Source organism: Marmota marmota, unplaced genomic scaffold (genome assembly GCF_001458135.2).
Source record: "Marmota marmota marmota unplaced genomic scaffold, marMar, whole genome shotgun sequence".
In the NCBI taxonomy this organism is placed as follows: Eukaryota; Metazoa; Chordata; class Mammalia; order Rodentia; family Sciuridae; genus Marmota; species Marmota marmota.
Genome location: NW_026000037.1, coordinates 62,453,842 through 62,477,752, shown reverse-complemented (window position 1 = coordinate 62,477,752; position 23,911 = coordinate 62,453,842). Strand labels below are relative to the sequence as shown.

At 36.5% G+C, this 23,911-nt stretch overlaps 1 long non-coding RNA gene and 1 pseudogene across 1 annotated transcript; one reads left to right on the top strand and one right to left on the bottom strand.

Annotated features, from left to right (window-relative positions):
• Nucleotides 1-11,535: 11,535 nt before the first annotated feature.
• LOC125619436 lies at nt 11,536-21,146 on the bottom strand. The gene is made up of 3 exons (XR_007351002.1): nt 20,900-21,146; nt 13,584-13,700; nt 11,536-13,132 (listed from the first exon to the last, which is right to left on the bottom strand). It is a non-coding gene; the product is annotated as an uncharacterized LOC125619436 (long non-coding RNA).
• LOC107136656 lies at nt 14,882-15,845 on the top strand (annotated as a pseudogene).
• Nucleotides 21,147-23,911: the final 2,765 nt, after the last annotated feature.

Below are 23,911 nucleotides of genomic sequence, written 5' to 3'. Positions count from 1 at the left end.
CACTCCTGCCCACCCCTACCTTCTCCATTTGAGTAGTAAATTATGAATCTTGCAGAATTGGACAATATCATAAAAGCCACAAGATGTATTATGTGCCATAGCCTTCAGTTATCTTAGTTCATTAAACAGAAAAATAGGTGTACTTTTTTTTCTTTATAGGAAAACAGTATCAGGTAATGTCACATAATATTTCAAAATAGAATTTGTCTTTGTCAACCAGGTAGCAAATAACAAGGAAACACTGAATGTTCTTTTTAAGAAGTGATTTGAAATTAATTTCAATCCATTCTGATGGTTCAGTAAAAAGAGAAATATAGGCTTCGGTAGGTTTCTTAATGTAGATTGCTATAGTAATTTAAAAACAACAAATAATAATAAAGTAATGATTCTATCATGCTGCCAGTGTGCTCGACAGCAAATAGTATATTTTAAAAAAATAAATTTGCCACTGCAATAGATGCCAATGACTAGACACTAGGTATTACCTTCAGATTAGAAAGATTCATAGGATCATATTCATGTGTTTTAGAAAGTTATTTAATGTGACAGAGATAGAAATATTAAATGTGTAATTATTCACAGCCTTTCCCCTCTCCTTCCTCCCCAGGAGGATCCTTCCACACTGAGAGCAATGGGCAGGATGTGATAACAAGGAAGAAGCAGACTTGGAGAAACCTAGGGTACCCACTTGATCTACATATATGTGCATATAAAGCTGCCTGGAGAAAACCAACAGGTCTGGGAAGAAGGTGATGGGATCCTGGCCAGAGAGGGAAGGACTGAGAACATTTTGGAACTCAGCAGTTAGTATGTGGGCGGGATTGTGGGGAGAGAGTTCTGGTGGCCAGGAGCATCCAGCACATTCACATTGTGCTCTGTACAGTCAGCTGTCATGAGGATCACTGCTGGAGAGGACCTTTCCTGACCTCCCTCCATACCAGGCCTTTGCTGTGGAGAATAGTGCCTACATAATAATTATAACAGCTAGTGCTGCCAACATAAACCCACTTCCTCTGCTCCCAAGAGCAAGCTAAGTGTGTGACTTACATCAACTCTTTTAACCCTCACAACTCCAGGAGATAGTGTTAACTATCTTTCATAGATGAGAAGATTGAGCTGCATAACTTTCTAAGGATACCCCAGCTAGGAAGAGGTATAGAGGAAATTCAGGTGCAGGCAATCTGGCTCCTGGTCTATGCGCTGGACCACTATGGATTCTCACCTCTCAGGCTGTAGAAAAGTCACTCTAGTCAACATCTATACTCTATGCCATAAGGGAAATTGAAGGTCTGGACTAAACCTTGAATCAGTATGTCCCCTTTCACCCAGGACTTTACAGGTGAACCGCCTGTCCCCTTTAAGAGACTAGCAGGTAGATGCCAAAATGTTGAGTTGTTCATGTGCTCACAATACTACTTGTTCATTATTTGATAAATGTTAGTTAATAAACCTAAGGAAATTAAGATATAAAAAGTGTGTGTGTGTGTGTGTGTGTGTGTGTTACTACTAAGGATTGACCCCAAGGGTGCTGTATCACCCTTTTTTGTCTTTGATACAGGGTCTCACTAAGTTGCTGAGGCCGACCTCAATGTTCTGATCCTCCTGTCCCAGCCTTCTGAGACCTTTGGGCTACAGGTGTCAGCCACTTTACCCCAATAGGATTCATTCTTTTAGTAAATTTCATTAGCTTCGGGCCTATTTCCTATATGCATTGGGTAATAACTGAGTAATATTGCAAAAGACTCCAGCAGCATTCAGACTATCTTTTCTCTTTAAGGCCTCTATTTTGACAGATCTTGAATTAATTCAGAGCAAATCAGTTCTTGGTCCCGTCAGGTCATTTTTCTAAAGGATACCTTGACCCACCATCCCTGCTGGGTGTCACATCAAGACAAATATCAGGGAAAAGGTTACTTCTATAGATGGTCTGGGATAGTTACTAAAGTTAAAACCACAGACTCTTGTACTCAATCTGGAAACTGATTAATTCTTAAAACCCAAGCCATCCTCCCATAATTCACAATGAAGTAAGATAACACAGAGCACATAAAATGAGGATTTGGGGAGCTAAATGAGTTGCTCCAATCAAAAGATAGATTGAGGTACTTTGGGAAATACTGATCTTACTGATGATTAACTCTGGGAGGATAAAATGACTTCAGCATCAGAGTCGTTCTCTGCTCTGTTCAGGGTTAAGCGCATGACTGTAGACCAGCCTGTATGCCTTGAATCTACTTTTTTCCTTTCCTGTTATAGCCAACAAGAAGTAAACTACAGTTTGTTAGCTAAATGCATCCACAAGTGGGTCATGGCCTTCGGGATGTCCTTTCCTGGGTTTTGATAGGGGTGAGGACTATCTCCTTCCAGAAGTGAGAAAAGAACAAAATTTTACCTTTTATATTTTGAGAGACAGCAGTGCTTTGGTAAAATTAAGATTTCAAAATTGGGTTTTATTGAGGGGATCCATTCAGTTATCTTCTCAGGGGTGCCAGTCAATGTTGTGAACCAAATCAGACTGTGAGTGAATTTACCAGGGAGATGCTGGTGTAAGAACTGATCTCTTTGTCATAAAGCAAAGAGGCCTGGATGTCCAATAGCAGCAAATGAAAAGAACTCAACCTGGACACTCTGCTCTGGAGTCAGGGATGCCATCTCTACCTTATGATAAATTACATTGATCATATAGGTTACCGAGCCCCTATCAGCACCAAAGAAAAGACATTATGTTTTGACATTGTCAATTTCTGAAAGTGTCACACAGCACCACAGGGAATGGCTCATTTAATTCAAGTTTATGAATTAAACAAAGCAGAAGACCAAGATGATAAATCCAAAATGCTCCAAAGAGTTAAACTTGAAATTTATCAGTTTTATAGAATTGGAGTCAAATTTTACAGCACTCAGACCTCACCAAAACCACCTTCAGAAAAGAAGGTGAAAGCATGGATTCAGAAACTTAGATACTACAATGACAAAGGCAGGATTTGGGCTCCTTTCTTTGGTAGGAATACAATTACAATTATAACAGGTGATTTTTCATCATTTTAGCTTATTTTATTCCACAGAAGCTTTAACTTCATTTTTAGCTCTTCATTTTCTTATGCAATTAATGTCTTCTTTTCGAAAAACCAGAAATAACTTAAACCCTCTGAGACAAACACATTCTTCGGGCCTCCTGGGTGGGAAGTTGGGAGGAGACCTTAGAAACACTGCTCTGGGCATCTTTTTGGCTATTTTTACTGGGAGCACGGCATGTCTGTGTGCACACGGCCTTGGGTTTCACCTCTGGGCTCTCCTCACAGCAGCTTCCTGGAGCTTCATTTATCTTAGGAGGGGAAGTGGTGGAGTGCAGCCTGTCTGATTCTGGACCTGTGATTCCGAAGTGGACAGAGTCCAAGATTGTTGTTCAGTCCATTAAGCAATCCCTTTTAGCTAAAGGGGTTCATCTATCAATCTCGCATTTCAGCCAGTAATCTGCTTATTTACGGGTTTAATTACTTTTCAGGTCACCTGAACACTTTTCCTAGATATTTAATGAGTCCTTATTTTATGTATCACACTTTCTTTTTTAACCTAGGCTACTCAATACTGGGAATATCTATTTATAAAAAGATAAGTGAGATTTCTACCTTCCAAGTGTCCAGAGTTAACACAGGAATTATTTGGGTCTCAGGCACTGGGACGACAGCAGATTGATCTGATACTACACAGAGCCGCCACCATTCCTGAAACAGAAAGTCAAATATTGATTTCCCAGTGCTTTTATGACCCATTTAACAACAGGCATTTTGGATTGGTTATTTCTTAGGGCTAGAGAGAATTTTCCAGGCAGCCTCCTTCTGAGCTCCCCTTAATTATCTTCTCTGAGAGATGGGTAAAAATTGATGTTCAGCCTTGGCCTTGAACACACCCAAGCAACACAAAGGAGACTGATCCAACTTGTGGTACCTAACAGCAAGTCAGCTTGGATGGAGGGTATTTTCCATGACATCTACCCAGTTGGGTGAGGGGGAGGTCCATTAGATATGGCTGCTAACAAATTCTCACTAATTGACATCAAGCCAGTTAATTTCTATGTAATAAGTGTTGAGTGATTCAAGGTCCAACCCGACCAGCCAGGGCTGGGTCTACTCAAAGACCTCTACCTGTTTGGCTCTCAGAAAGGAACATTTACTGTTTTGCCAAATTTTCAAAAATGCTGGGAGTGAGAACAGCGGTCTTAATCTTTAGCTCTTTGGGCTACTAATTATGTAGCGAAGGGTATAAAGAAGGCTTTACAAATCATTATTTCCATTAGGAAGGTGTTAGAGCCCATTCCACCCAGGGCGCCCCTCCTGTTAGCGCAGCTGCTGTTCCCAGGGGAGGCGGCCAGGGTGGCGCGCTTGGAGCGGGGCTTCTGTTCTGTTTCCCCAGCACTTGGAAGAGAAACAAAACAGGCCTAATGAAAAACACACACGGGAAATGCTTTATTATTTCATCATCCTCACCTACTGCGCTCTGGCACCGCTGCGTGATTAGGAAGGACTTTTCCCTCCGTTAAGCGGCCAAGTGGGGTGGTATGAGGCTGATACTCTGTCATTTCCTGTCAGATCGTTTTTTGGAGGAATTTGCTCTTATTTCCTCCTTGCCACATCCCCCTGACGCCCATCCCTCGCTCCCCTGCCTCAGCACTGGCCACACGCCACACCTTTACCTTCAAAACACAATGTTTTAAAAGCTGAGGGGTGGGAACCCTGGAAATGCTGGGGCATCCAGCACAATCAACCTCTAACCTCCTAATGCTGAGAGATGGATCAGAACCACCCAGTGGTTCCTGACCCCTGGGAGGTGCTGAGAAGGGCTGTGCACTGGGAAAACAGTGGGCTGTCTTGTTGATTTTGAAGGGGGGGAAGGTGCTGAAGCAAGTTAGAATATTCATTCAGACTGTAATCTTCCCATGTGCATTTTCTTGACTTTTCACCAGAAAGGAGAGTCAGATAGCAGACATTCCCCAAATCTCATTGGACCATTAGCCAGTGAATAACTCCTTTCATAAAAAATGTCTCCATTTCTTTCCTTCACACAGGGTGAAACCTGCACATAATAGACAATGCATTTATTCACATGGTACTCAGCAACCCCAAATACCAAGTAACCCAGGCATGGTCAAGCAGGTATGGCTACCCAGGAAATTGGAATGCTTTAGCCCAGACCTAATAGGGCAACCAATGCCTGTCTGGAATAATGCATAGGTATCAGCTTTTTTGTTTTTATAGGTTGGTAACTTGGAAATACTATCATGGCATCTACATAAAAGATGCTTAATAAATATTTAGTAGATGTTCAATAAATATCTGATTGAATTGGGTCTATTTATCAGAAGGCAGAAGGCAAAGCCACTATGCTGTACTACTATATATTATCATTTTCTTGGGACCAGCACCACATACCACCAGCACTAAACAGTAAGAATCCTTGAACATGACTCTATGGCTGCTCTTTCTTGATGAAATTTTTACCAGACTGTCTTGTAATGGGTAGCTATTTTCTAATATCTGTTGAACTATTGTCAATAGCATCAGTGATACAGTGCTATTACTTAAATGTTTAATTGAATGTGTAGCATTTTCTCAATGAAAACCTGTTGAATAGATCAATGCATAAATGTAATATTGGTACAAGTAGCAAAGTGTTAGGGAGAAGGCTTATGGTGAGAAGTGGTTTATATGTTAGATCCACCTCTATGTATGTTAGCCCTGACTCAGTTTAATTCCCAAAAGAAATGTTGAAGTAAATCATGTAAAGTAGCTCATCTAATGGAAAGATTTTAAGGTGAGAGCAAAATGACCCTCTAAAGCAGAAGTGTGTGAATATACCTGCCACCACAGATGCATTAAAATTATGTTTCCTGTGTCTGTCATTTTGAGGCATTGACAGATACTGTTAATTTCATCATAGTTGATAACTGCAAAAGCAAGAGAACCCTGAAGATACTGAGTGTATGATTATGATGGAAACAATAAATAATTTTTAATGTAAAAGGGCTATAAAAATGAAAGTGCTGAGATAAAAGAAACCTCACTCATCAATATACAACAAAACATCTGACAGTAAGAATAATTCAGAAGGATGAAAATTAGCTATACAATTTGTGGAAAGGAATGTACTTAAATAATAGACAGTTGTTGCCAAGAAACTGATGAAACAAGAGTTGTTTTGGTTATTTGGTTTTGGGTCTGAATTATTAAAGTAGTTTTCAACCTTTACTACACATTCCAATCAATCAAGGATCTTTTTAAAAAATTCTGATTCTAGAGCCAAATCCCAAACCAATTAGATTAGAATTTCTAGTGCTGAAACACAGACATCAACAGTTTTTAAAGCTTTCCAATTGATTACAAGTGTGCAGTCAAGTTTGGGCCATTGAAATGGTTCTTAGATTTTAGCATCAGAATCACCAGGAAGCCTTATAATACTATATTTTAGGGGGCCCCGACTTGCAGTGTTCACTGAAGGTGGTCAGGGGGTGAAGGCCAAAATTTGCATTTCTAAATAGAAGAGAGACCAATAAGCCAGAGGAAAGGGATCAGAGGGGAGGGAAGAGAGAAGAGTACATGGAGAAGTACTGGAAAACGGAACTTATCAAATTATTCTATGTCCATGTATGAATACCCCCCCCCNAAAGATACCACAATCACAATATAGGTTATGGAAAAAATCCTTCTTTTACTGAACAAGATTGACTTACTGCTCTTATAAGAGAAACCCTTGGAAATTCAAAATGGAGAATGATTTCATGTGGACATGCCACATTGTTGGATTCTCCAAGGTGATGGGGGATATTGCCATGTGCATGCACTTCTTTATTGTTTCAGAATTTCCTTTAGAAAAAAATCTAATATGCTGTATGAAATTTATAAGATAAATTATATGTATGATTATGTAGTTAATTAGTACATTATGAATATGTTTCACATTGGTAGCAAATGAAGGAAGGAGAAAACTTTTAATATTCTTTAAGTAGTATATTTATTACTTGAAGTAATCTCTCTCTCTCTCTCTCTCTCTCTCTCTCTCTCTATATATATATATATATATATATATATATATATATACACACACACATATATAATGCATTAGTTAAAATAATAAAAGAGAGATCAATAGAATAGAGATCATTAGAGAGAGATGGAGAGGGAAAGAGAATGTATTGGAGAATAAGATTGATCAAATTATATTATGTGCATGCATGAATATGGCATAATGAATCCCACTATTATGTACAATTATAATGCTTGAATAATTTTTAAAAATTTTCTAATGAGTTTCCAGTTGATGTTGCTGCTCTTATTTTCGGAGGCATACTTGAGAAACAATGGACTAGAAACTCAGCCTCAAGGTTTGACTCCCATAAATCTGACAGTAATTCAGGAGAAACCTAAGGGTTTGTTCTTGAATTCACGGTGGCAGCACACCTGATAGAAGGTTGTTTTAGCTCCTATGGCTCATTCTTTAGTCTCAAGGGCCACACGAAGCTACACATGATGAAGGTAAGTGTGGAGCAGAATGGGAGATAGGGCAGTTGCTAAATCATTTCCTAAGACATTTGGATGATCATTAAGGAATGAGACCTGCCACAACAGACTTTCAACATAGATAAACTTGGTCTGTTTTAGAAGATACCAGATAGAACATATATCAACAAGAAGAGAATGGCTCGTTATAAAGCAAAGCAGAAATTCATCTTGGGATTGCAAGTTCACAGCCTCCATGTGGGAGCATGGACAGCACCTGGAACCTTCACACCGGCAGGCTCCCTCCCACACCAGCTGTGGTGGGTGTGTCCACTATCTCTTCTCCCCTAATCCATTCCATTCATTCACAGTTCAATAGCGGTTCTAACTGCATATTTAGCAGTTCTCCAACAGAATTACACACTCTACCATTTCTAAACCTTTATGTTAAGAAATGCAATTATGTCTTCTATCCCCTCTTTAAGGAAAAAAAATTTAACAAATAGTGGAAATAGTCTGAGTGGAGACTGAACAGAGATTATAACCCCCTTTGTGATTTACTGAAGTCCACTGAGTATCTATAGGCAGTGTTTCTAGTGTCACATCCAAAACAACTCCATTCTCCCAATGTTCCCTTTAATCATGTGATGCTCATTTTATTATTTTCAATGACCAGGGTGGTACCTACAGTCTTTGAATTCATCTTGTATTTTAGAAATTTTTGGCTTTCATGGGGAAAACTATTCAAGTAAGCCACAAAGCATTAAAATTCCAGTTATAGATAAAATGATAGGGTTGTGGCTACTTCCTAAAGGGAGGATTAGACCATATGTGTGAGTGAGGAACTCAAAGGAAAAATGTGCATTTTGATGGTCAAATATTATAGAACATGCTTTTAAAATATGTAATTTTTTAAAATAAATTTGATTTGATTAAATAAATCAGAATGCTTGCAAATAAGGAACTCCAAATAATAGTCCAATTATGTATTGATCAGAAATTCTGAAAGTGAAAGGATAAATCCTTATTAAAGAATTTTAAAAGAGGATAAATGCTTGCATCCATCCAATTTCTCATCTTAGGAAATGAATTCATAAAATAAAATGTATCCCTGCAAAACTTGTGCTTTTAATCAAGGTTTACTAAATGTGGTATTCAATTTAGTAATTTATTTAGTTTGCTTTTTAGAGTCAGAGTAACCTAATAATTACCAAGTAATGACTTCAATTTGAGGGAACAGAACAAAAATAAAAAGAAAAGAGCCCACCTTAATTATATGTAAAAGGTGCACATATCCTCCTTATTGTTTAAACATGTTAGACATTCAGAATGTAGAAATATCCTGTCAGATTTTGTTTGAACACATTTTTCTTTTAAAAGTTTTTTTTTTTTCTTTCCAGTAAATCTGTGGGAGATTTTTCTTTTCTGGTATTTAAAGTAAGATAAAGTTTAGCTGATTTCTTTCCCTGACGATCCCCTTCCCCCTCCAAAGGCTTAATAACCTCAACTCTAAGATTTATGGTGAGTGAAAAAGAAAAATAAGTAAATTATCTGACTGAGGAACCATTCTTCCTCTCTCTGGCCATACAGACTATTTTAAATGCTGCTAGCAGCAGTCTAATTAAAATAATTTCTGTCAGAAGTCTGTGAAATATGCAGCCACAGCCCAGCTCAATGTTCTCGAGCAGGAATGACAAATCTCTGCTTAATTGGTACTTAATATGGTAGTGCAGGATTAGTAATTCTCCAGGATAAAAGGAGATAACAAATAGAAATCTCTTGCTTGGGGCAAGGAGCCTTGGAAGATGAACAGACCAAGTGGTGCTTACCCCCAAACTGTTCCTATCAAAGGCTGTTATTTTGGCCATCATTTATGAAATAACAGACAATTAATGCACACTTTATGGCTAGCTTGAGTCCTAATTAAATACAACTATGTACAAGGAATGTGAAGGGCCCGACTTCCAGAGACCAAAATAAATACTGGCAGAGTTATGGTGGCCGCTGCAGCCTTAGCTCATCTTGTTATCCTATCTAGGAGATAAGCACCTTGGCAAAGGCGTAAGTTCCTCCTGAGGTATTGCTGCTAAGCTGAAACTCATAGTGCATTTTAGGAAATTTGGAAAATATAGAAAGTTGGAAGAAGGAAAACCATCCACAGTTCCATCAAACTAGCATGGCCACTCCTAATAAGTGGCAGTGTTTCCTTCCTTTGTTTCTTTTCTAGCACATAGGCTTTTTGTTTTACTTATTTTACAAAACATCAGTTCATTTTGTGCTTTGCTTTTTTCATTTAATATCAAACAGAAATATTTATATATGCTTTTATGAATGTATAGTCAAATTTTACTTTTAATGTATACACGGTACTCTACCCATGTCAACAGTGCCTCATGTCTAATCTATGCTAATGATGTGCCAGGTGCCATTCTAAGCACTTTGTGTGTATTAACTAATTAATTTGCACTATAGTCCTAAATTAGGGACTTTCATCATCTACATTTTGTAGATGAGGATATAAATACACAGAAAGTTTGTGTCAATTTCAAAGCTACACAAAACGGTAAGTAGAGTCAGGATATAAACAAGGGCTATCTGACATATAAATATTCTATGCTTTGAGGACCACAGACAATTGCTATGCTGTCTTTTTCTTCCTTCTCTTTACATTTAAAAAATGTGACAATCATTCTTAACTTACCGACCATACAAAAATGGGCCATGGGGTATATTTGGTCCCTAAGCCATAATTTGCCAAGGTCCACTCTAGATTAAAAGAAAGTTAAATCTAAATGTGTGAGAAGCAATTAAGATGATAGCAAGTTATAAAGTTTTTACACTGGAAAAACCACATAATTTATTTGATTGAATTATTCTAATTTCAACTTATAATAATAGTATGAATATACTACGTATGTGTTCATGTGTATAAACTGTATATGTGTGTATATGTATATATATTAGCAATTGAATGAAAAAATATTTGCTTTCAGAAGAACTTTAAAATAATTGTGATATGAAATCAATTCAAGGTCACATGAATTTGTCTTTTGATAAAATCTCATAAAGTTGGTAGAAAGTCATAAATTCCAATTTACTTTTCAGTTTATGCCATTTGATGAGTCACCAGTCAAATTCTGGGGTGTTCTGCCTATTCCCTATGGTAGTTATTCTCAAAATTTAGTTTGAAACCAGTAACAGTGACATTATCTGGTATCATCTTATTTGAAATGTAAAGTTTTGGACTCTATCCCAGAATTACTGAATCAACACCTCTGAAGGTTAGTTATATTAAAGTCTAAGAATCACTGTTTTAGGAAAATAAAATTCCAAACAGATCAGTTTTGGAAATAAGGTTATACATTGGGTGTAGGGGGCATTTGTGTATACATGTACATACAAATAGGAGAAACATTTGTGAACTTAAAAAATCCACATTATAGTATTATATAATAATCTGTTGTGGAACCACTGTGTAAAAAGGTCATAAGAATCAGAAGATCAAATTTTAGAGTTGTATGCATGTCTTTGGCAGGTATCTGTATAACTATACAGTCATGCCTATGTTGTTTTATGATGTTTGTTCATTATTTAAGCATGACATTCCTTTTAACATCAAGGGATTTAGGACTTAAATCTGAAAACTTCCTTTTAAAACCTAAGTTATTATGGAACTATGCCTCAAAATTTATAAGAGAAGAAAGAGTATGTTGCTAAAAGAAAAAAGAGAGAAAAAGAAGAAGGAAAGAAAGAAAAGAAAAGAATAAGGGAAGTGGCATAAAGGTTTTCAAGTGTTGAAAGAAAAGAACTATCAACACAGAATTCTCTATCTAGGAAAAATATCCTTCAGGAATGATGGTGAAACATTCTTAGATGAAGGAAAACTAAGACAATTCATTGCTGAAGAAGTTTAACATCAAGAACAAAGGGAATGCAACAGAAATAGCAATGCATGGTATTATGTACTCTCTTATTCCAAAAGAAGATGTCAAAAAATTGAAGAGGAAAGCAATATAACATTGTCTGGTAGGGCTTTAATGAATGTACATAACAACTCTAACATCATAGGAGGAGAGTAGAAATGGATCAATATGGTGATATGTTTTCTACATTCACTCAAAATGGTAAAACATTGATTCTAAGTAGATTATAAAAACTTAGATATATTATACAATTTGTAGAGAAATGATTAAAAAAAACGCTTGACTATATAAAGAGACACAGTCAAAAATCACAATAAACCAAAATAGAATTCTAAAAAATTGTTCATATAATCCAAAAGAAGGCAAGAAAATGTATAAATATGACTAGAAAAGAAGGAACAAACATAAAAGAAAAACAGACCTAAATCTAAATATTTCAATAATTATGTTAGATATAAATTGTCTATACACATCATTCAAAGCAAAGATTAGCAGAAAGGATTTTTTATCATGACCCTACCTGCCTCCCCAACTATGTACTTTCATTAAGAAACTGGCTTCACATATAATGATATAAGTAAGTTACAAGTAAAAATATAGAAAAAGATAAACCACAAAATACAAGTTAAAATATCACTTCCATCTGCTTTTCCTGGGTAAATGCCTGTCATTTAAGAACCCTGATACCACAATATAAACTAAATGCATTTGATTACTTAAGTGAAATCCTTAACTTAGTGTTTTGAGAGCTCAGCTCTGCTCAGGGTATTTCTTATTTTCAACTGGGCTAAATACAAGTTTAATTGGGAACTACTTCATCTTTCTTCTGTCATTTCAAAGGGGGCCTTACACTTTCATGAATGTTTTTGTGCAGTGACAAACACTACTAAGTAGAAAGATTGATTTTTAATTCTAAGACAAAATCAACCTGGATATTCACATATAATCCTTTAAACGAGAGAAACACAGTCCCCAAGCTCACATGTGGCTCTAAGTGTTTATTAAACATCATAAATACATCAGATTTGTCCATGGGCTCACAGGTAGACATGCATACACAGGCAGGTCACAGCTCCTTGGAAAACCACCCATGTTCTCTTCCTCAGCTATACTATAACACATATGGTTCCTGTCAGTAGCACTCATTTAGAGAGATAAAAATCCAGTAACAGCTCAGTTCAGCCTCTCTCCAGTGGCCCTTTCCTTTGATTTCCAAAATATCAAGTGACTATTCACTACACCCTATAATTGCCAACCTTAGCCAGTCCTACCTTTAAAAGAAGAGGAAAGAAATGTCCAAGTTCAAAAATTATTTTTCAATACCTTGCATAATTAACTCATCTTAATTCTTTCCAGTAGTAGCTTTCTTGGTTAATTTTTTTTTAAGAAATAAAACACTGTGAGAGACAGAGATACATGTGTTGATTAACTGTGTGTAAAACTTTGAAAAATAACTTCAGGGCATATAGCGGATTTTCATAGCTAATACACGGTGTTAAATACACTTGGTAGCAATAATAGTAAGTGATAGTCATGGATATGGGGAATTTTCTTGAGAACTTTTAGGATATGAAGCAAGAATTGTTTTCTTCAAACCTGGCTTGAATTCAACTTGAAACATTGTTTTCTTTCTTTTTGTTCTTCCTGTCCTTAACTTCTCTTCTGCAATGTGAAAATACAAGGCAGATGTCTTCATCTCACTGGAATGCTTTTAACCTTAATGAAGGGTTATAATAAATCAGTACTTTTCAACCTGCTTTCTATCATCAACACATACATACTTTTTAAAGATATTAGTCTCTCCAGAGATTATTAGAAATAATTAGGACAAGCTAGAACTTATAGTTATTAGTATGTTAATGGACATATAGTTGCTATTTGTTAACTTTCTTTGATACTGTAGGAAGTTATCTTGTCCATATGCATAGAAACTGCACTTACTGGCCCTTTTTTACAAAAAGAATCAGAATTGATCATTATGCTGGAATATGTGTGTGCATATGAATATTTTTATATACACATACACATATATAAGATTATGAAAACATAATAGGGTGATTCTGAAAGTTACAAGAATAGGTTACATTTGTTTATAAATAAACTAGAAAATAAAGAACATTTTACATGTTAAATTTCTCCTGATTAATATTGTAAAATTAGAAGTTACCTTTTCATGGCTAAAGTATTTCAATATTTCATATTCTATACTTTTGTTTACTCAGGATTTCCAGATGCCAATTTCTTCAATAAACAAAATTCAGTACTCTGATCTCCTCTCAGGAATCTAGAGAGAAAAAAATAATCTGTAAAACTGAAGTCCAAAAGCAAAAGGAGGTATAAATAACCTCATAAAATGTGACATCTCGGTGACCTGTTTTTCATGGATGAAATCTGGTGAGAGCAAAGCAAATCGCTACTTTCCAAGATCACATGAATTAAGATGCAGCAAGGATTAATGTGGAATCTCTCAACTAACAATGACTGAATCTGAAGATGTGATGGGTTTGAATAAGCTTTGCACTCTACTAAGGTAAGATAAATTTTTCTAATGGTGACATCCATAAGAAAATTTTACAAGGCAGACTAACTACCTACCCTGATTCCCAAATGTTTAAAAAGCTGTTTCTGACTTCCAGTGAATCAAATCTACTCATCCACCTTTCAAGAGGCAGTAAAGTTTCATGCATGAAACTCTGGATCGGAAATTATGAGACTTAGGTTATGGGGCTCCTTTTCAGGGAATGAGAACTGGGCCAAACCAACTCTGTGGAATCCTGTCACTTTGTCTTTCCCTATCTCCTCCCTATATATTTGAGTCCATGGGGTGATGGAGTCTCAAGACTCAGTTTCCAATCAGCTCTGCCTTTCGGTGGCATTCTGAAAATTATTTAACTTGCAGAACCTTAGTCTTGTCATTTATGAAGTGGCCTGAATGAGGTATTCTGAGGATGTATATGAAATTGCTAGTGAAGAGCAAAGTGATAAACAACTTTTAGGTCAATTGTGCTGGGTAATGTAGATGCTACTGGTAGCTCACTTTTTACTGACCTGTCTGACCTTCAGTATTCAAAACTTGCTACTTCCCTTTAAAATTCCTTCCAACACAGTATATTTTCCTGGTCATAACTCCTTGCAGAGGTGGATGAGATCTCAAAACTTATCTAGTTTAAACTCTTCATGCACAGTTTGAGAAACAAAAGCTCAGGAAAAAACAAAAAACAAAAAAACATACAAACCCAAATCCTGTGAAGAAATCAGGATTCGAATCTATATTTTAAACCAGTGGGCTAACAGTCATCTCTGTCTCTCCCATTCACTTATTCACTTGTTTCATGATTATTAAGCACCAAGTAGATTCTAGGCCCAGGACTTCTCTCATCTTGTTTTCTAAGAATAGAATATAGGGACTTTAAGCTCTCACCAGAGCTGGGCCTCTTCCTAAACCAGCACTTCGCAGAGAAGGCCATGTTCAGCTTGAGCACCAAGATTGTGAAGCCCAAAGATGAGAGATTGGATGAGTTCAAATGTGGCATCTCCCAGGCATTTCTGGAGTTGAACTTGGAGCTCAGGGCTCAGCCATGAAAGGTGAACATCACAAAAGCCAGGTAGATTGAAGTTGGTGGTGGTCCTAAGTTCCTCAGCTGTAATCTTTCCCAAATACCCAAGTCCAGCTAATACATGATTTGGGGAAAATTTCAGTGGGAAGCATGTGATCTTTATTGCTCAGAGAATCCTGCCTAAGCAAACTCAAAAAGTCATATAAAAAGAAAGTTTAAAAGGGTCCCAGGAGTGGCACTCTGACAGCCATTCACAATGTAATCCTTGAGGACTTGGTCTTCCCCAGGGAAATTGTGGGTAGAAGAAGCCACATGAAACAGGATGACGATTTGGCATGAAAGTTCATTTGGACACAGCACAGTGGTGCAATATGGGACTCAAGGTTGAAACTTTTTCTGGTGTCTCTATAGAAATTTATGGGCAAGAAAGCTAATTTTGAATTCCTAAAGTTTCAACTGTAAACAAAAATGACTCAGTGAAGTACCATTCACATTTTTTAAAAATAAAGAAATAAAAATAATCTGTAATAGAATTGGAACATCTTTCAATACCTAATATCTATGATTGAGTTAACATTCTCGTCAAATTTTAATCATTATTAGAACACATTTTTACCGTTATACTGGGATTTTTCTATTATTGCTAGCACTATGGTTATTGTTAAGAAGGTCTTCTTTTAAGTGAGCACTTAGAGGTTCAAGGCAAGGCTCTGATAAAAGCAAGGCTACTCTGGGTGTAGGAGGGGACTCTCCAACCCCCAGCACCTCCTGTAGCACCTCAACCAAACTCCAAACCCTTTAAGGGTATCAGAGTTTGAGAATCATTGTATTGCATGAATCTCTGTATTGGGCTTTTACACTTCTAGATAGAGTTCAGAAATGTTTTCCATCATTCCAGACATTCAGAGAAACTTTGTTTAGCCAAAACGAAACAAACAAACAAAAAACAAAAACAAAAACATTAAACTGCTTTTCTATCATTATATCTATCTCCAAGACTGGTAGAAGGAGGGCTTCACATTTCCTTATTGGAAAGCTGCTTCCTTTGTATCTCAATGTGTTGGCTGGCTGGCTGCCATCCTCAAAAACACAGGCCTGCTGAGAGAGGTTGTTTGTTGGCCTAGTCATGGTCTGAAGGTAACATACTAGTGATGTTATCGAATTCATGTTAGAGTGTTTTGCAGCTCCCAAGTCTTTTCTCCCAGAAGAGTGGATGGTGGCTTTGATGTCTTGATAAAGCTCTGCCACTGCTGAACTATGACATCCGTAAAGGCTCTTGTGTTGAGAACACACTGGGATGATGAGTCAGCAAGTTAAAATAAAGATACACTGATTATACATATTACTAAAGCTTGCCATGGAATCTGGGAGTTATATTGGTCTGGTTAAAAAGAGGTATATGACCTGCAATAAACTATTCTGAATTGAGGGATTTGGGAAAAGGTTGCATTTAGAATACAGTATAATTCAGCATCCCAATTTATTTTATAAAGAAATGATATAATACAAGCATTCCTTTGAATAATTCAGTTTGAAATGATGTTGAGCCAATCCACTTTTTGCACATTTACACTCAATCCACAGGCTAACTGGCCTCTAGTTGTCCTTAAGATTAATGCATGACAACTCTGGTACCTTGAACTAAGCCCATTTCTGTCAACTACTTTGGAGGAATATAGCCAATACTTGGGTTCATCTTTGGGTTATAAAATGTACTTTTTCTTTAACTACACTGTTTGCTAAGATGTTTTATTATCAGAGCTCAACTGTCTTCCTTGTAGTCAATGAAGCAAGGCAGCTCAACTGGTCTAATCCCCAGGACATTCCATACTAAATTACTTATTGTACTTGTTCACAAGAAGAAATGGAAACAGTATTTCTGTTCCATGCGACTCCACAAGTAAATTATGTAGAATTAAAGCAGTCTGGCCTGTAGTGTCATGATGTAGACACAATTGGATAATGAAGGGTTGGTACTATAAAATAACACTATGCTTATCCAAAACAGACTCCTCTTATTTGAATGAACACGGTATTTCTTCATTTTCTTATATTTGAGATTGCTCTTTCAGAGTCCACTTTTCCCTATTTTCTGAGTACATGATAAACAAGGGGTTGGGGAAATGTGATTGACCATTCCAAGTGTTTTCTGAAAAGGAAAAAATCAAGACTTCATTTTTTCCCCCAAAATCATCCTTTAAGAGGTAAGAGCAGATAGCCGCCCTCCAGGAGACCAGCTCCATTCCTAAATACAGTGACCAGAGTCACTCCCTTCCTTCAGCAAGCCACTCTTGACCACTGATGAGAACAGAATCTTGCAGAGGGGGATCTCCAGCTACCATGCAAAGGATGCGCTGAGCACCATAACCACCCAACAGGATCTGTTTGTTTCCTTTCATGCATCACAATCTAGTGTTCCAAATGCCGGCTACTACAGAAAATGAAAGGAAATAAGGAGCAGCTGTTTTCCCCTGCCACAAGGAAAGCACCAACCCCACAAGTCTGGTGTAGAACAATGTGTTCACTGGGCTCCTGCTCTGCTCCCCTACCATTTCTGTCTTTTACGCTAACCTTACCAAAATTCAACAGAGCAAGGCTTGCAGCAGAGATAGAGATGGCAATGAAAGGAAAGGGGACTGAAACTGTCTCGGTTTATTCAGGGTCCAATTGAACAGATAAAGAGGGGCCCTGCTTTACCGGTAGCGAAATCCAGCTCACCCAAAATCCTCAAAAGAAAGATCAAAAATGTCATGTCCTGTGAGTGTAAATTGACGTCATTCTGGAGGAGCCATTGGGCAGTGTATTTTTCAAACCCTGGGTGTCATCATTCCAGTTCTAAAAATTTATCCCAAGAAAAATAATCATGACTATATCATGTGATTTAGTTACAAAAGAATGTTCATTGCAGCATTGCTTGTAACAATGTAAAAGTTGGAAACAACCTCGATTTCCACCATACTAGTTTAAGATATGATAAAATCACACACAGAATACTGAACAATCATTAAAAGCAAGGCTGTCAAAGACTAATAATATGAAATGATTCTGTGATAAATTGATAAGTGAAAAGAATAGATTATATTAAAAAGTGTGTTGAGGGAGTTCTACTCAGCCATGAAACAGAATGAAATTGTGCTGTTAAATGGATGGAACTGGAGAACCTCATGCTAAGTGAAATAAGCAAAGTTTTATGTGGGGGAGGGGGGATTAAAATTTAAAAACCTCTTGCAGAAATAGTGGGGAGAGTAGAGGAAGGGTCCAAGGTAGAAGGGAGGGAAAAGGAAAGTACAAGGGAGCAAAAGTGACCAAATTATACTGTGTGCAGGTATGAATATATCATAATGAATCCCACATTTATGTATTATAATACATAATTATAATATACCAATATAAAAATTAAATGAAAGGGAGACCAGTAGAGGAAGGGAATCAGAGAAAGGGAGGAAAGGAAGGAAAAGAGAACTACTAGAACTAATGAAATGGAGCAAATTATGCTATATGCATATATAAATATGTCACAATAAACCTCACCATTCTTTGCAATTTTTATGCACTAATAAAACCACAATAATTAATTTAAAAGTTTGTGTGTAAAAGAAATATTGGAAATATATATACTAAAATGTTAATGGTATTTCTGTATCATGATATTTAGGGTTATTCATGTAATTCTTGATGTTCTTCATATACACATATGTGTATATGAGTGTGTGTGTGTGAGTGTGTGTGTGTGTGTGTGTGTGTGTGATGAAGAAATTGAAAGAGCTCTGAAAGAGATGAAATGTCTTTGAAAAAACTGACTGAAGGATTGTTTAGAAACCTGTTATACCTTCACATTTGAAGTGCAATTCAAAATAAAACAAGATTTCTTTATAGAAAGGTTTAATTGTTTCTTTAGGAAAACTGTCTTCACCCTGGCAATTTGCAGCCTATCCTGTCACATGTTTTACTTTTATTCTTTTTCCTCCCTCCAAACAAAGTTCAGATTTACAGCACCTGCCGTTGCTTTTAATGTAGTAGTTGCACCTAATTTCTACGGTGCAGTACAATTCCAGCACTCTCCATTTCACATTTTGCCTTTAGCAACAAGCAGTCTGGGAGACATAAAACCAAGATATTTTCTAAGGGCAGGTAGCAGACACTTTTACTAAATATGAAATACCAAAGCTACCCCAAGCCAGAAGGGCATTTACTAAAAAGGTTGTAAGTAAGCACCAGATAATTTCAAGCTACTCAGATGGGGCAACTTTCGAAGTTGGATATGAGTGCCTTAAGTCAAAGAGATCTTTGAAAAGAATCATGAGCCATCTTCCAGAAGGAACCACAAAATGTCTGTCTGGAAGAGATGTGAATCTGACCTTTGAATAAACAGCATGAGATAAAAAAGAATGATACAGAATTTCCTTTTCTTTTGTTAAAGTCTGAGAGGCATTGTAGAAAGATGGCTAAAGGTATAGGCTATGGAGTCTGACTACAAATACTGACTATGGGAGCTTAGACAAGTTTTTGATCTCTCCTTGCCTCAGTTTCCCTAGATGTTAAAAAGGTATTAAAATGTGTTAGTCTCAAAGTGTTAAAAAATTAACAAATAATGTTTGTACTTTGTATATGTTTGACAAATGAACAGAATTCTATGATGCTACTGTTTTATTATTTTTAATTATTTTATTTTACTATTTTCATTTCGTTGAATCCCATAACCAATAAAGGGACTCATCTTGCTATGAACTCCAAGAAATAAAAGAAAGTCTTTGGAACATCTCTATGGAATATAGAGATACATTCTGAAATCCACTTCAAGATTCATAAATATGAACTGAGCTAAATTTTAGCTACAATCCATAACTTATATTCACAATTGCAATTCATGACTTCTCAACTGTTCTTTGCTTCAGATCAAGTTCCTACATAGCTCTTTGCCATGGAATGCATATGTATGATAGGAACAACCTCTTTAGAGTGGCATAGTGTAGGGTAATCATAAGTAGTGCTTTGAAAAACTGCCATTTAAAACAGGAATGGGCTTGTGCATTCCTTATTTTTTGAAACTGGTCTATTAGCAAAGATTTCTCCATTTCCTGCTAATATCACCATGGCTACAGGGATGAACATATCATTAACAATTCTGAATAGCTTCTTTTGTAACAGAGAAATTCCACTTAATTTTGATCACTACACCACCTTCCCAATTCTTCAACAAAGCATCATTACTTAAAATAATAATTAACACTTTAGGATATTCTTACTTCTGCTTACCAATTTAGGTCTGAAACTAAACCACAAGCTTATTTATTAACCATCCTTGCTGAGAGTCAAAAACCTAGCTGTGAGCTTTATATTCATCATTCGCATATGAACATATAGGTCCCTACTGTGACATATTAAGTCTAAATATACTACTATTAGCATTTTCTACAATAGCAAAGAGAAACATCACTGGGTTGAATGGCAAAACAAATAAATTATATTTTGGAACATGAAAAAAGTAAAAGACAATTTACCAAGAACAAAACTAGCCTCTGTAAAACATTAATGAACCTATAAATCCATTAACTGATTGTTCAAATTCCACAGACATTAGGGCATATACGGTAAATTGAAATAATTCCAATTTTATTCATTCAAAAAAAGTTAATTACTATTACACACTTTATTAAGAAGATTCATCTTCTACGACAGCTCTAAAGAGAGAAATGATATCAGATTCTAAAAAATAATCAATATATATTTTAGCTACATTTTGAGGGTGAGACATGTATATAGCCTAAATATAATATAGCCTAAAACAAATAATGCTAAAACTAAAACCCATTCTGACCATAGGCATGCAGAGAGCTACCTGCTCCTATTGTCAAAAACCTTATGGTGGGAACTAAGGCAAAGAAGGAAAGGTCCAAGAGGCTCAAAGAAAAAAAAAAGACCTTACAGTTGAGCTCCATGATGGCAGGGTTGGTGGTCTTTGCTGTATCCCATAGTGGTACATAGCTGACATCAATAGTTGTTGAGTAGTTGGAGAAATAAAAAATTTGAAGATAGTACCAGAAAATTCAAAATGGGACTACCATGTGATCCTGCAATCCCATTTCTGGGTAGATGTTCAAAGGAAACAAATTGATGTGTCAAAGAAACATCTGCTCTCCCATGTTTATTTCAGCATTGTTCATAATAGCCAAGATGGGGATTGAACCTAGATGTCTATCAATGAACAAAAAAATGTGCTATATATACACATGGCATTTAAAAGAAGGAAATCCTGTCATTTGTGACAACATGGAAGAATCCAGAAGACATTATTTTAAGCAAAATAAGCCAGGCACATAAAAATAAAGTGATCTCACTTATACGTGGACTCAAAAAAAAAAAGTGCAACTCATGAAAACAGAAAGTAGAATAGTGGTTATTGGGGCCTGAGGGTGACAGAAAGGGACTGGGGAAATGTTAGCCAAAGGATATAGAATTTTAGTAAGGNTTTTTTTTTTTTTTTTTTTTTTTTTTTTTTTTTTTTTTTTTTTGAGTCTGGGGATTGAACCCAGGGACACTTCACCACTAAGCTATATTCCCAGCCCTTTTTTTGAAATTTCATTTTAAGACAGGCTCTTGCTAAGTTGCCCAGGCTGGCCTCAAATGTGTGTTCCTCCTTCCTCAGCCTCCCAAACAGCTGGGATTATGGGTGTGCACCTCCATGCCGGGCAAAGAATTCTACATTCTTAACTCTACCTGAGAAAGATCTTTTGTGACATGGATGCCAGGGAATCCTAAGACCAAAAAGAGAAGCTAAAATACAGTTTTAGCATAAAAGCCCAAGACTTAAGAATTCTTTCTTAAAAGCTTTTGACAAAGCAATCTCTATTTTCTAATGTGTGTGTATTTCTAATCTAACTATATATAAAATCAATACCATGAATGTAAATATTGTATTTTTATTAGTGAATTTTAATTCTACAAAAATAATGGGTTTTATTGTGGAAATGTATGTCTTGATGGCTCTGTTACTTGAAGATAATTTTCATAGTTTCTTCTTGGCTTTGGGTCCTTATCTGACACATAAATTCAAAGCAGGATTTTGGTCTTGATGCTACATTGCACGTACTCCAAGAAAACTGAAAGGAAACACCCGGTTTTCAGAATTAGGATCATAGTGAAAATCACAACTCCACTCCAGACAAGGATTTTTATTTTATTTTTTTTTTTGCTTCTTGTTTGTTTGTGAGGAGGGTGGGAGACAATTGTGCTCTTTGCTCTGTAAAATATACCTTAAAATATGATATTATAGAATATCACCATTGAAGTGGTTCACCAGCCATCATTCGGGTCAATGTTTAATATTTTGAAATTGCTCTCTTTTCATTCTTTTTTTTACAATGACTTTCAAACATTTGCTCCATGCCCCATTGCTATACTAGATTCTGTTAAAGATACAAAAGAAATCCTGTATGCAGTCCTTGCCTGCTGAGAGCTTACATCATATAAAATAATTGAAGGATATTATAAGACCAAAAGAATAGGTGCTAAAATGTGTGCTTGGAGCTATGCATGCAATGGAAAATCTGGCAGATGTGGGCTGAGTAGAGGACAATATGGTTCATGAGGGAGGGAGCTGGAGTTGAGAGCAGATTTAACAGAGGATATGACAGAAAGAGGAGGGCATTCCATTCAGTGAACTGTATACAAGGAAGTATAAGTAGAAACCCACAAAAAGATAGAGTATAATTTTCTTTTTTAAAATTCCAAAATGGAAAGCTGATTTATGTCAGATAATTTAAACGAAAAAAAAAAAAAAACACCCTAAGTGAGGTCATATTTTTATTCCCCACTTTCCAGATGAGGAACCTGACATTTGGAGTGCAAGAAAGTCAGCTACACAGAGCTGGTAAGTAGAGAAAGGAGATGTGAACACAGTCAATGCAGGTCCCAAGCCACATTTTGTCCCTTGTCCTGGTTCCTGGAGTTCTAGGTGCCTTATACACAGGTTGACCCTAAAGGGGCTGCACTGTGGGGAAATCAGAGATTGAGAACAGAATCCATGACTGGGCCCTATTTTGGGTCCCATAGAGAATCATTATCTGGACTCCCCATTCTGCAAAATGTGCACGTGCTCACAAACGATGCAGCAACAATCACCCTTTGATCATAAAACCTACCGATGTCATGGAGTTCAAGGAAGGCATCCAGATTCTACACAAGAAGTTGGCCAGAGAAGCCAAGCCCAGGCAAATCACTTAACCTTCCTTGATCTCGGTTTCCTCATCTTAAATGAAGAGGAAGGAGTTGGTGATCTCTAGGACCCATTTTGAAATTTAGCAAGCATTTTATAAACGCCACTAACAATTTCAGAAAATCCTTAGAATTCCAGAACGGAAATGTCAACTGAATAATGAGTAGCAGATGCATGTGGAAGTTCTTTCATGATAATTCTTGAAAAATAAGATTCCTTGTTTCATTGGTGACACAGGGCAGCAAGTACCCTACGAAGATCTCTTTTAAAAATTTACTTGAAAGTCTTCGGCATGAGACAAATGCAAAAAGACCGAAGTGTTTCATAGGAAAAATGGGAAATGTATACTTAATATCATTTTTTTTGTCATTAAAAACACCATAGTTTCTTACCTTAATTAATCTAAATATTCAAGAAGATGAAATATATTTTTGAAATAAGTATGGTGAAGGACAACAGTATCATTAACTAATTGATCTCGTTTAGACAAGTAATGAATCAACTGAAAATTTCTACTTCCTGTCTGTTTATATATAAATAACACCCTCTTCTAAGGAAAAATTGTAAATGAAGCATTTCCTAATTTAAGAGGAACATTCTGAAAATAAACCTATGAAGAATTCTCAGTGAATTCCTAAGAATATCCGGTAATGATTTCAGTTACCTGAATCCCAGCATTTTCATGTCTTGTGATAAAAGTGAGAAGAGGTGAAAGATTCATAT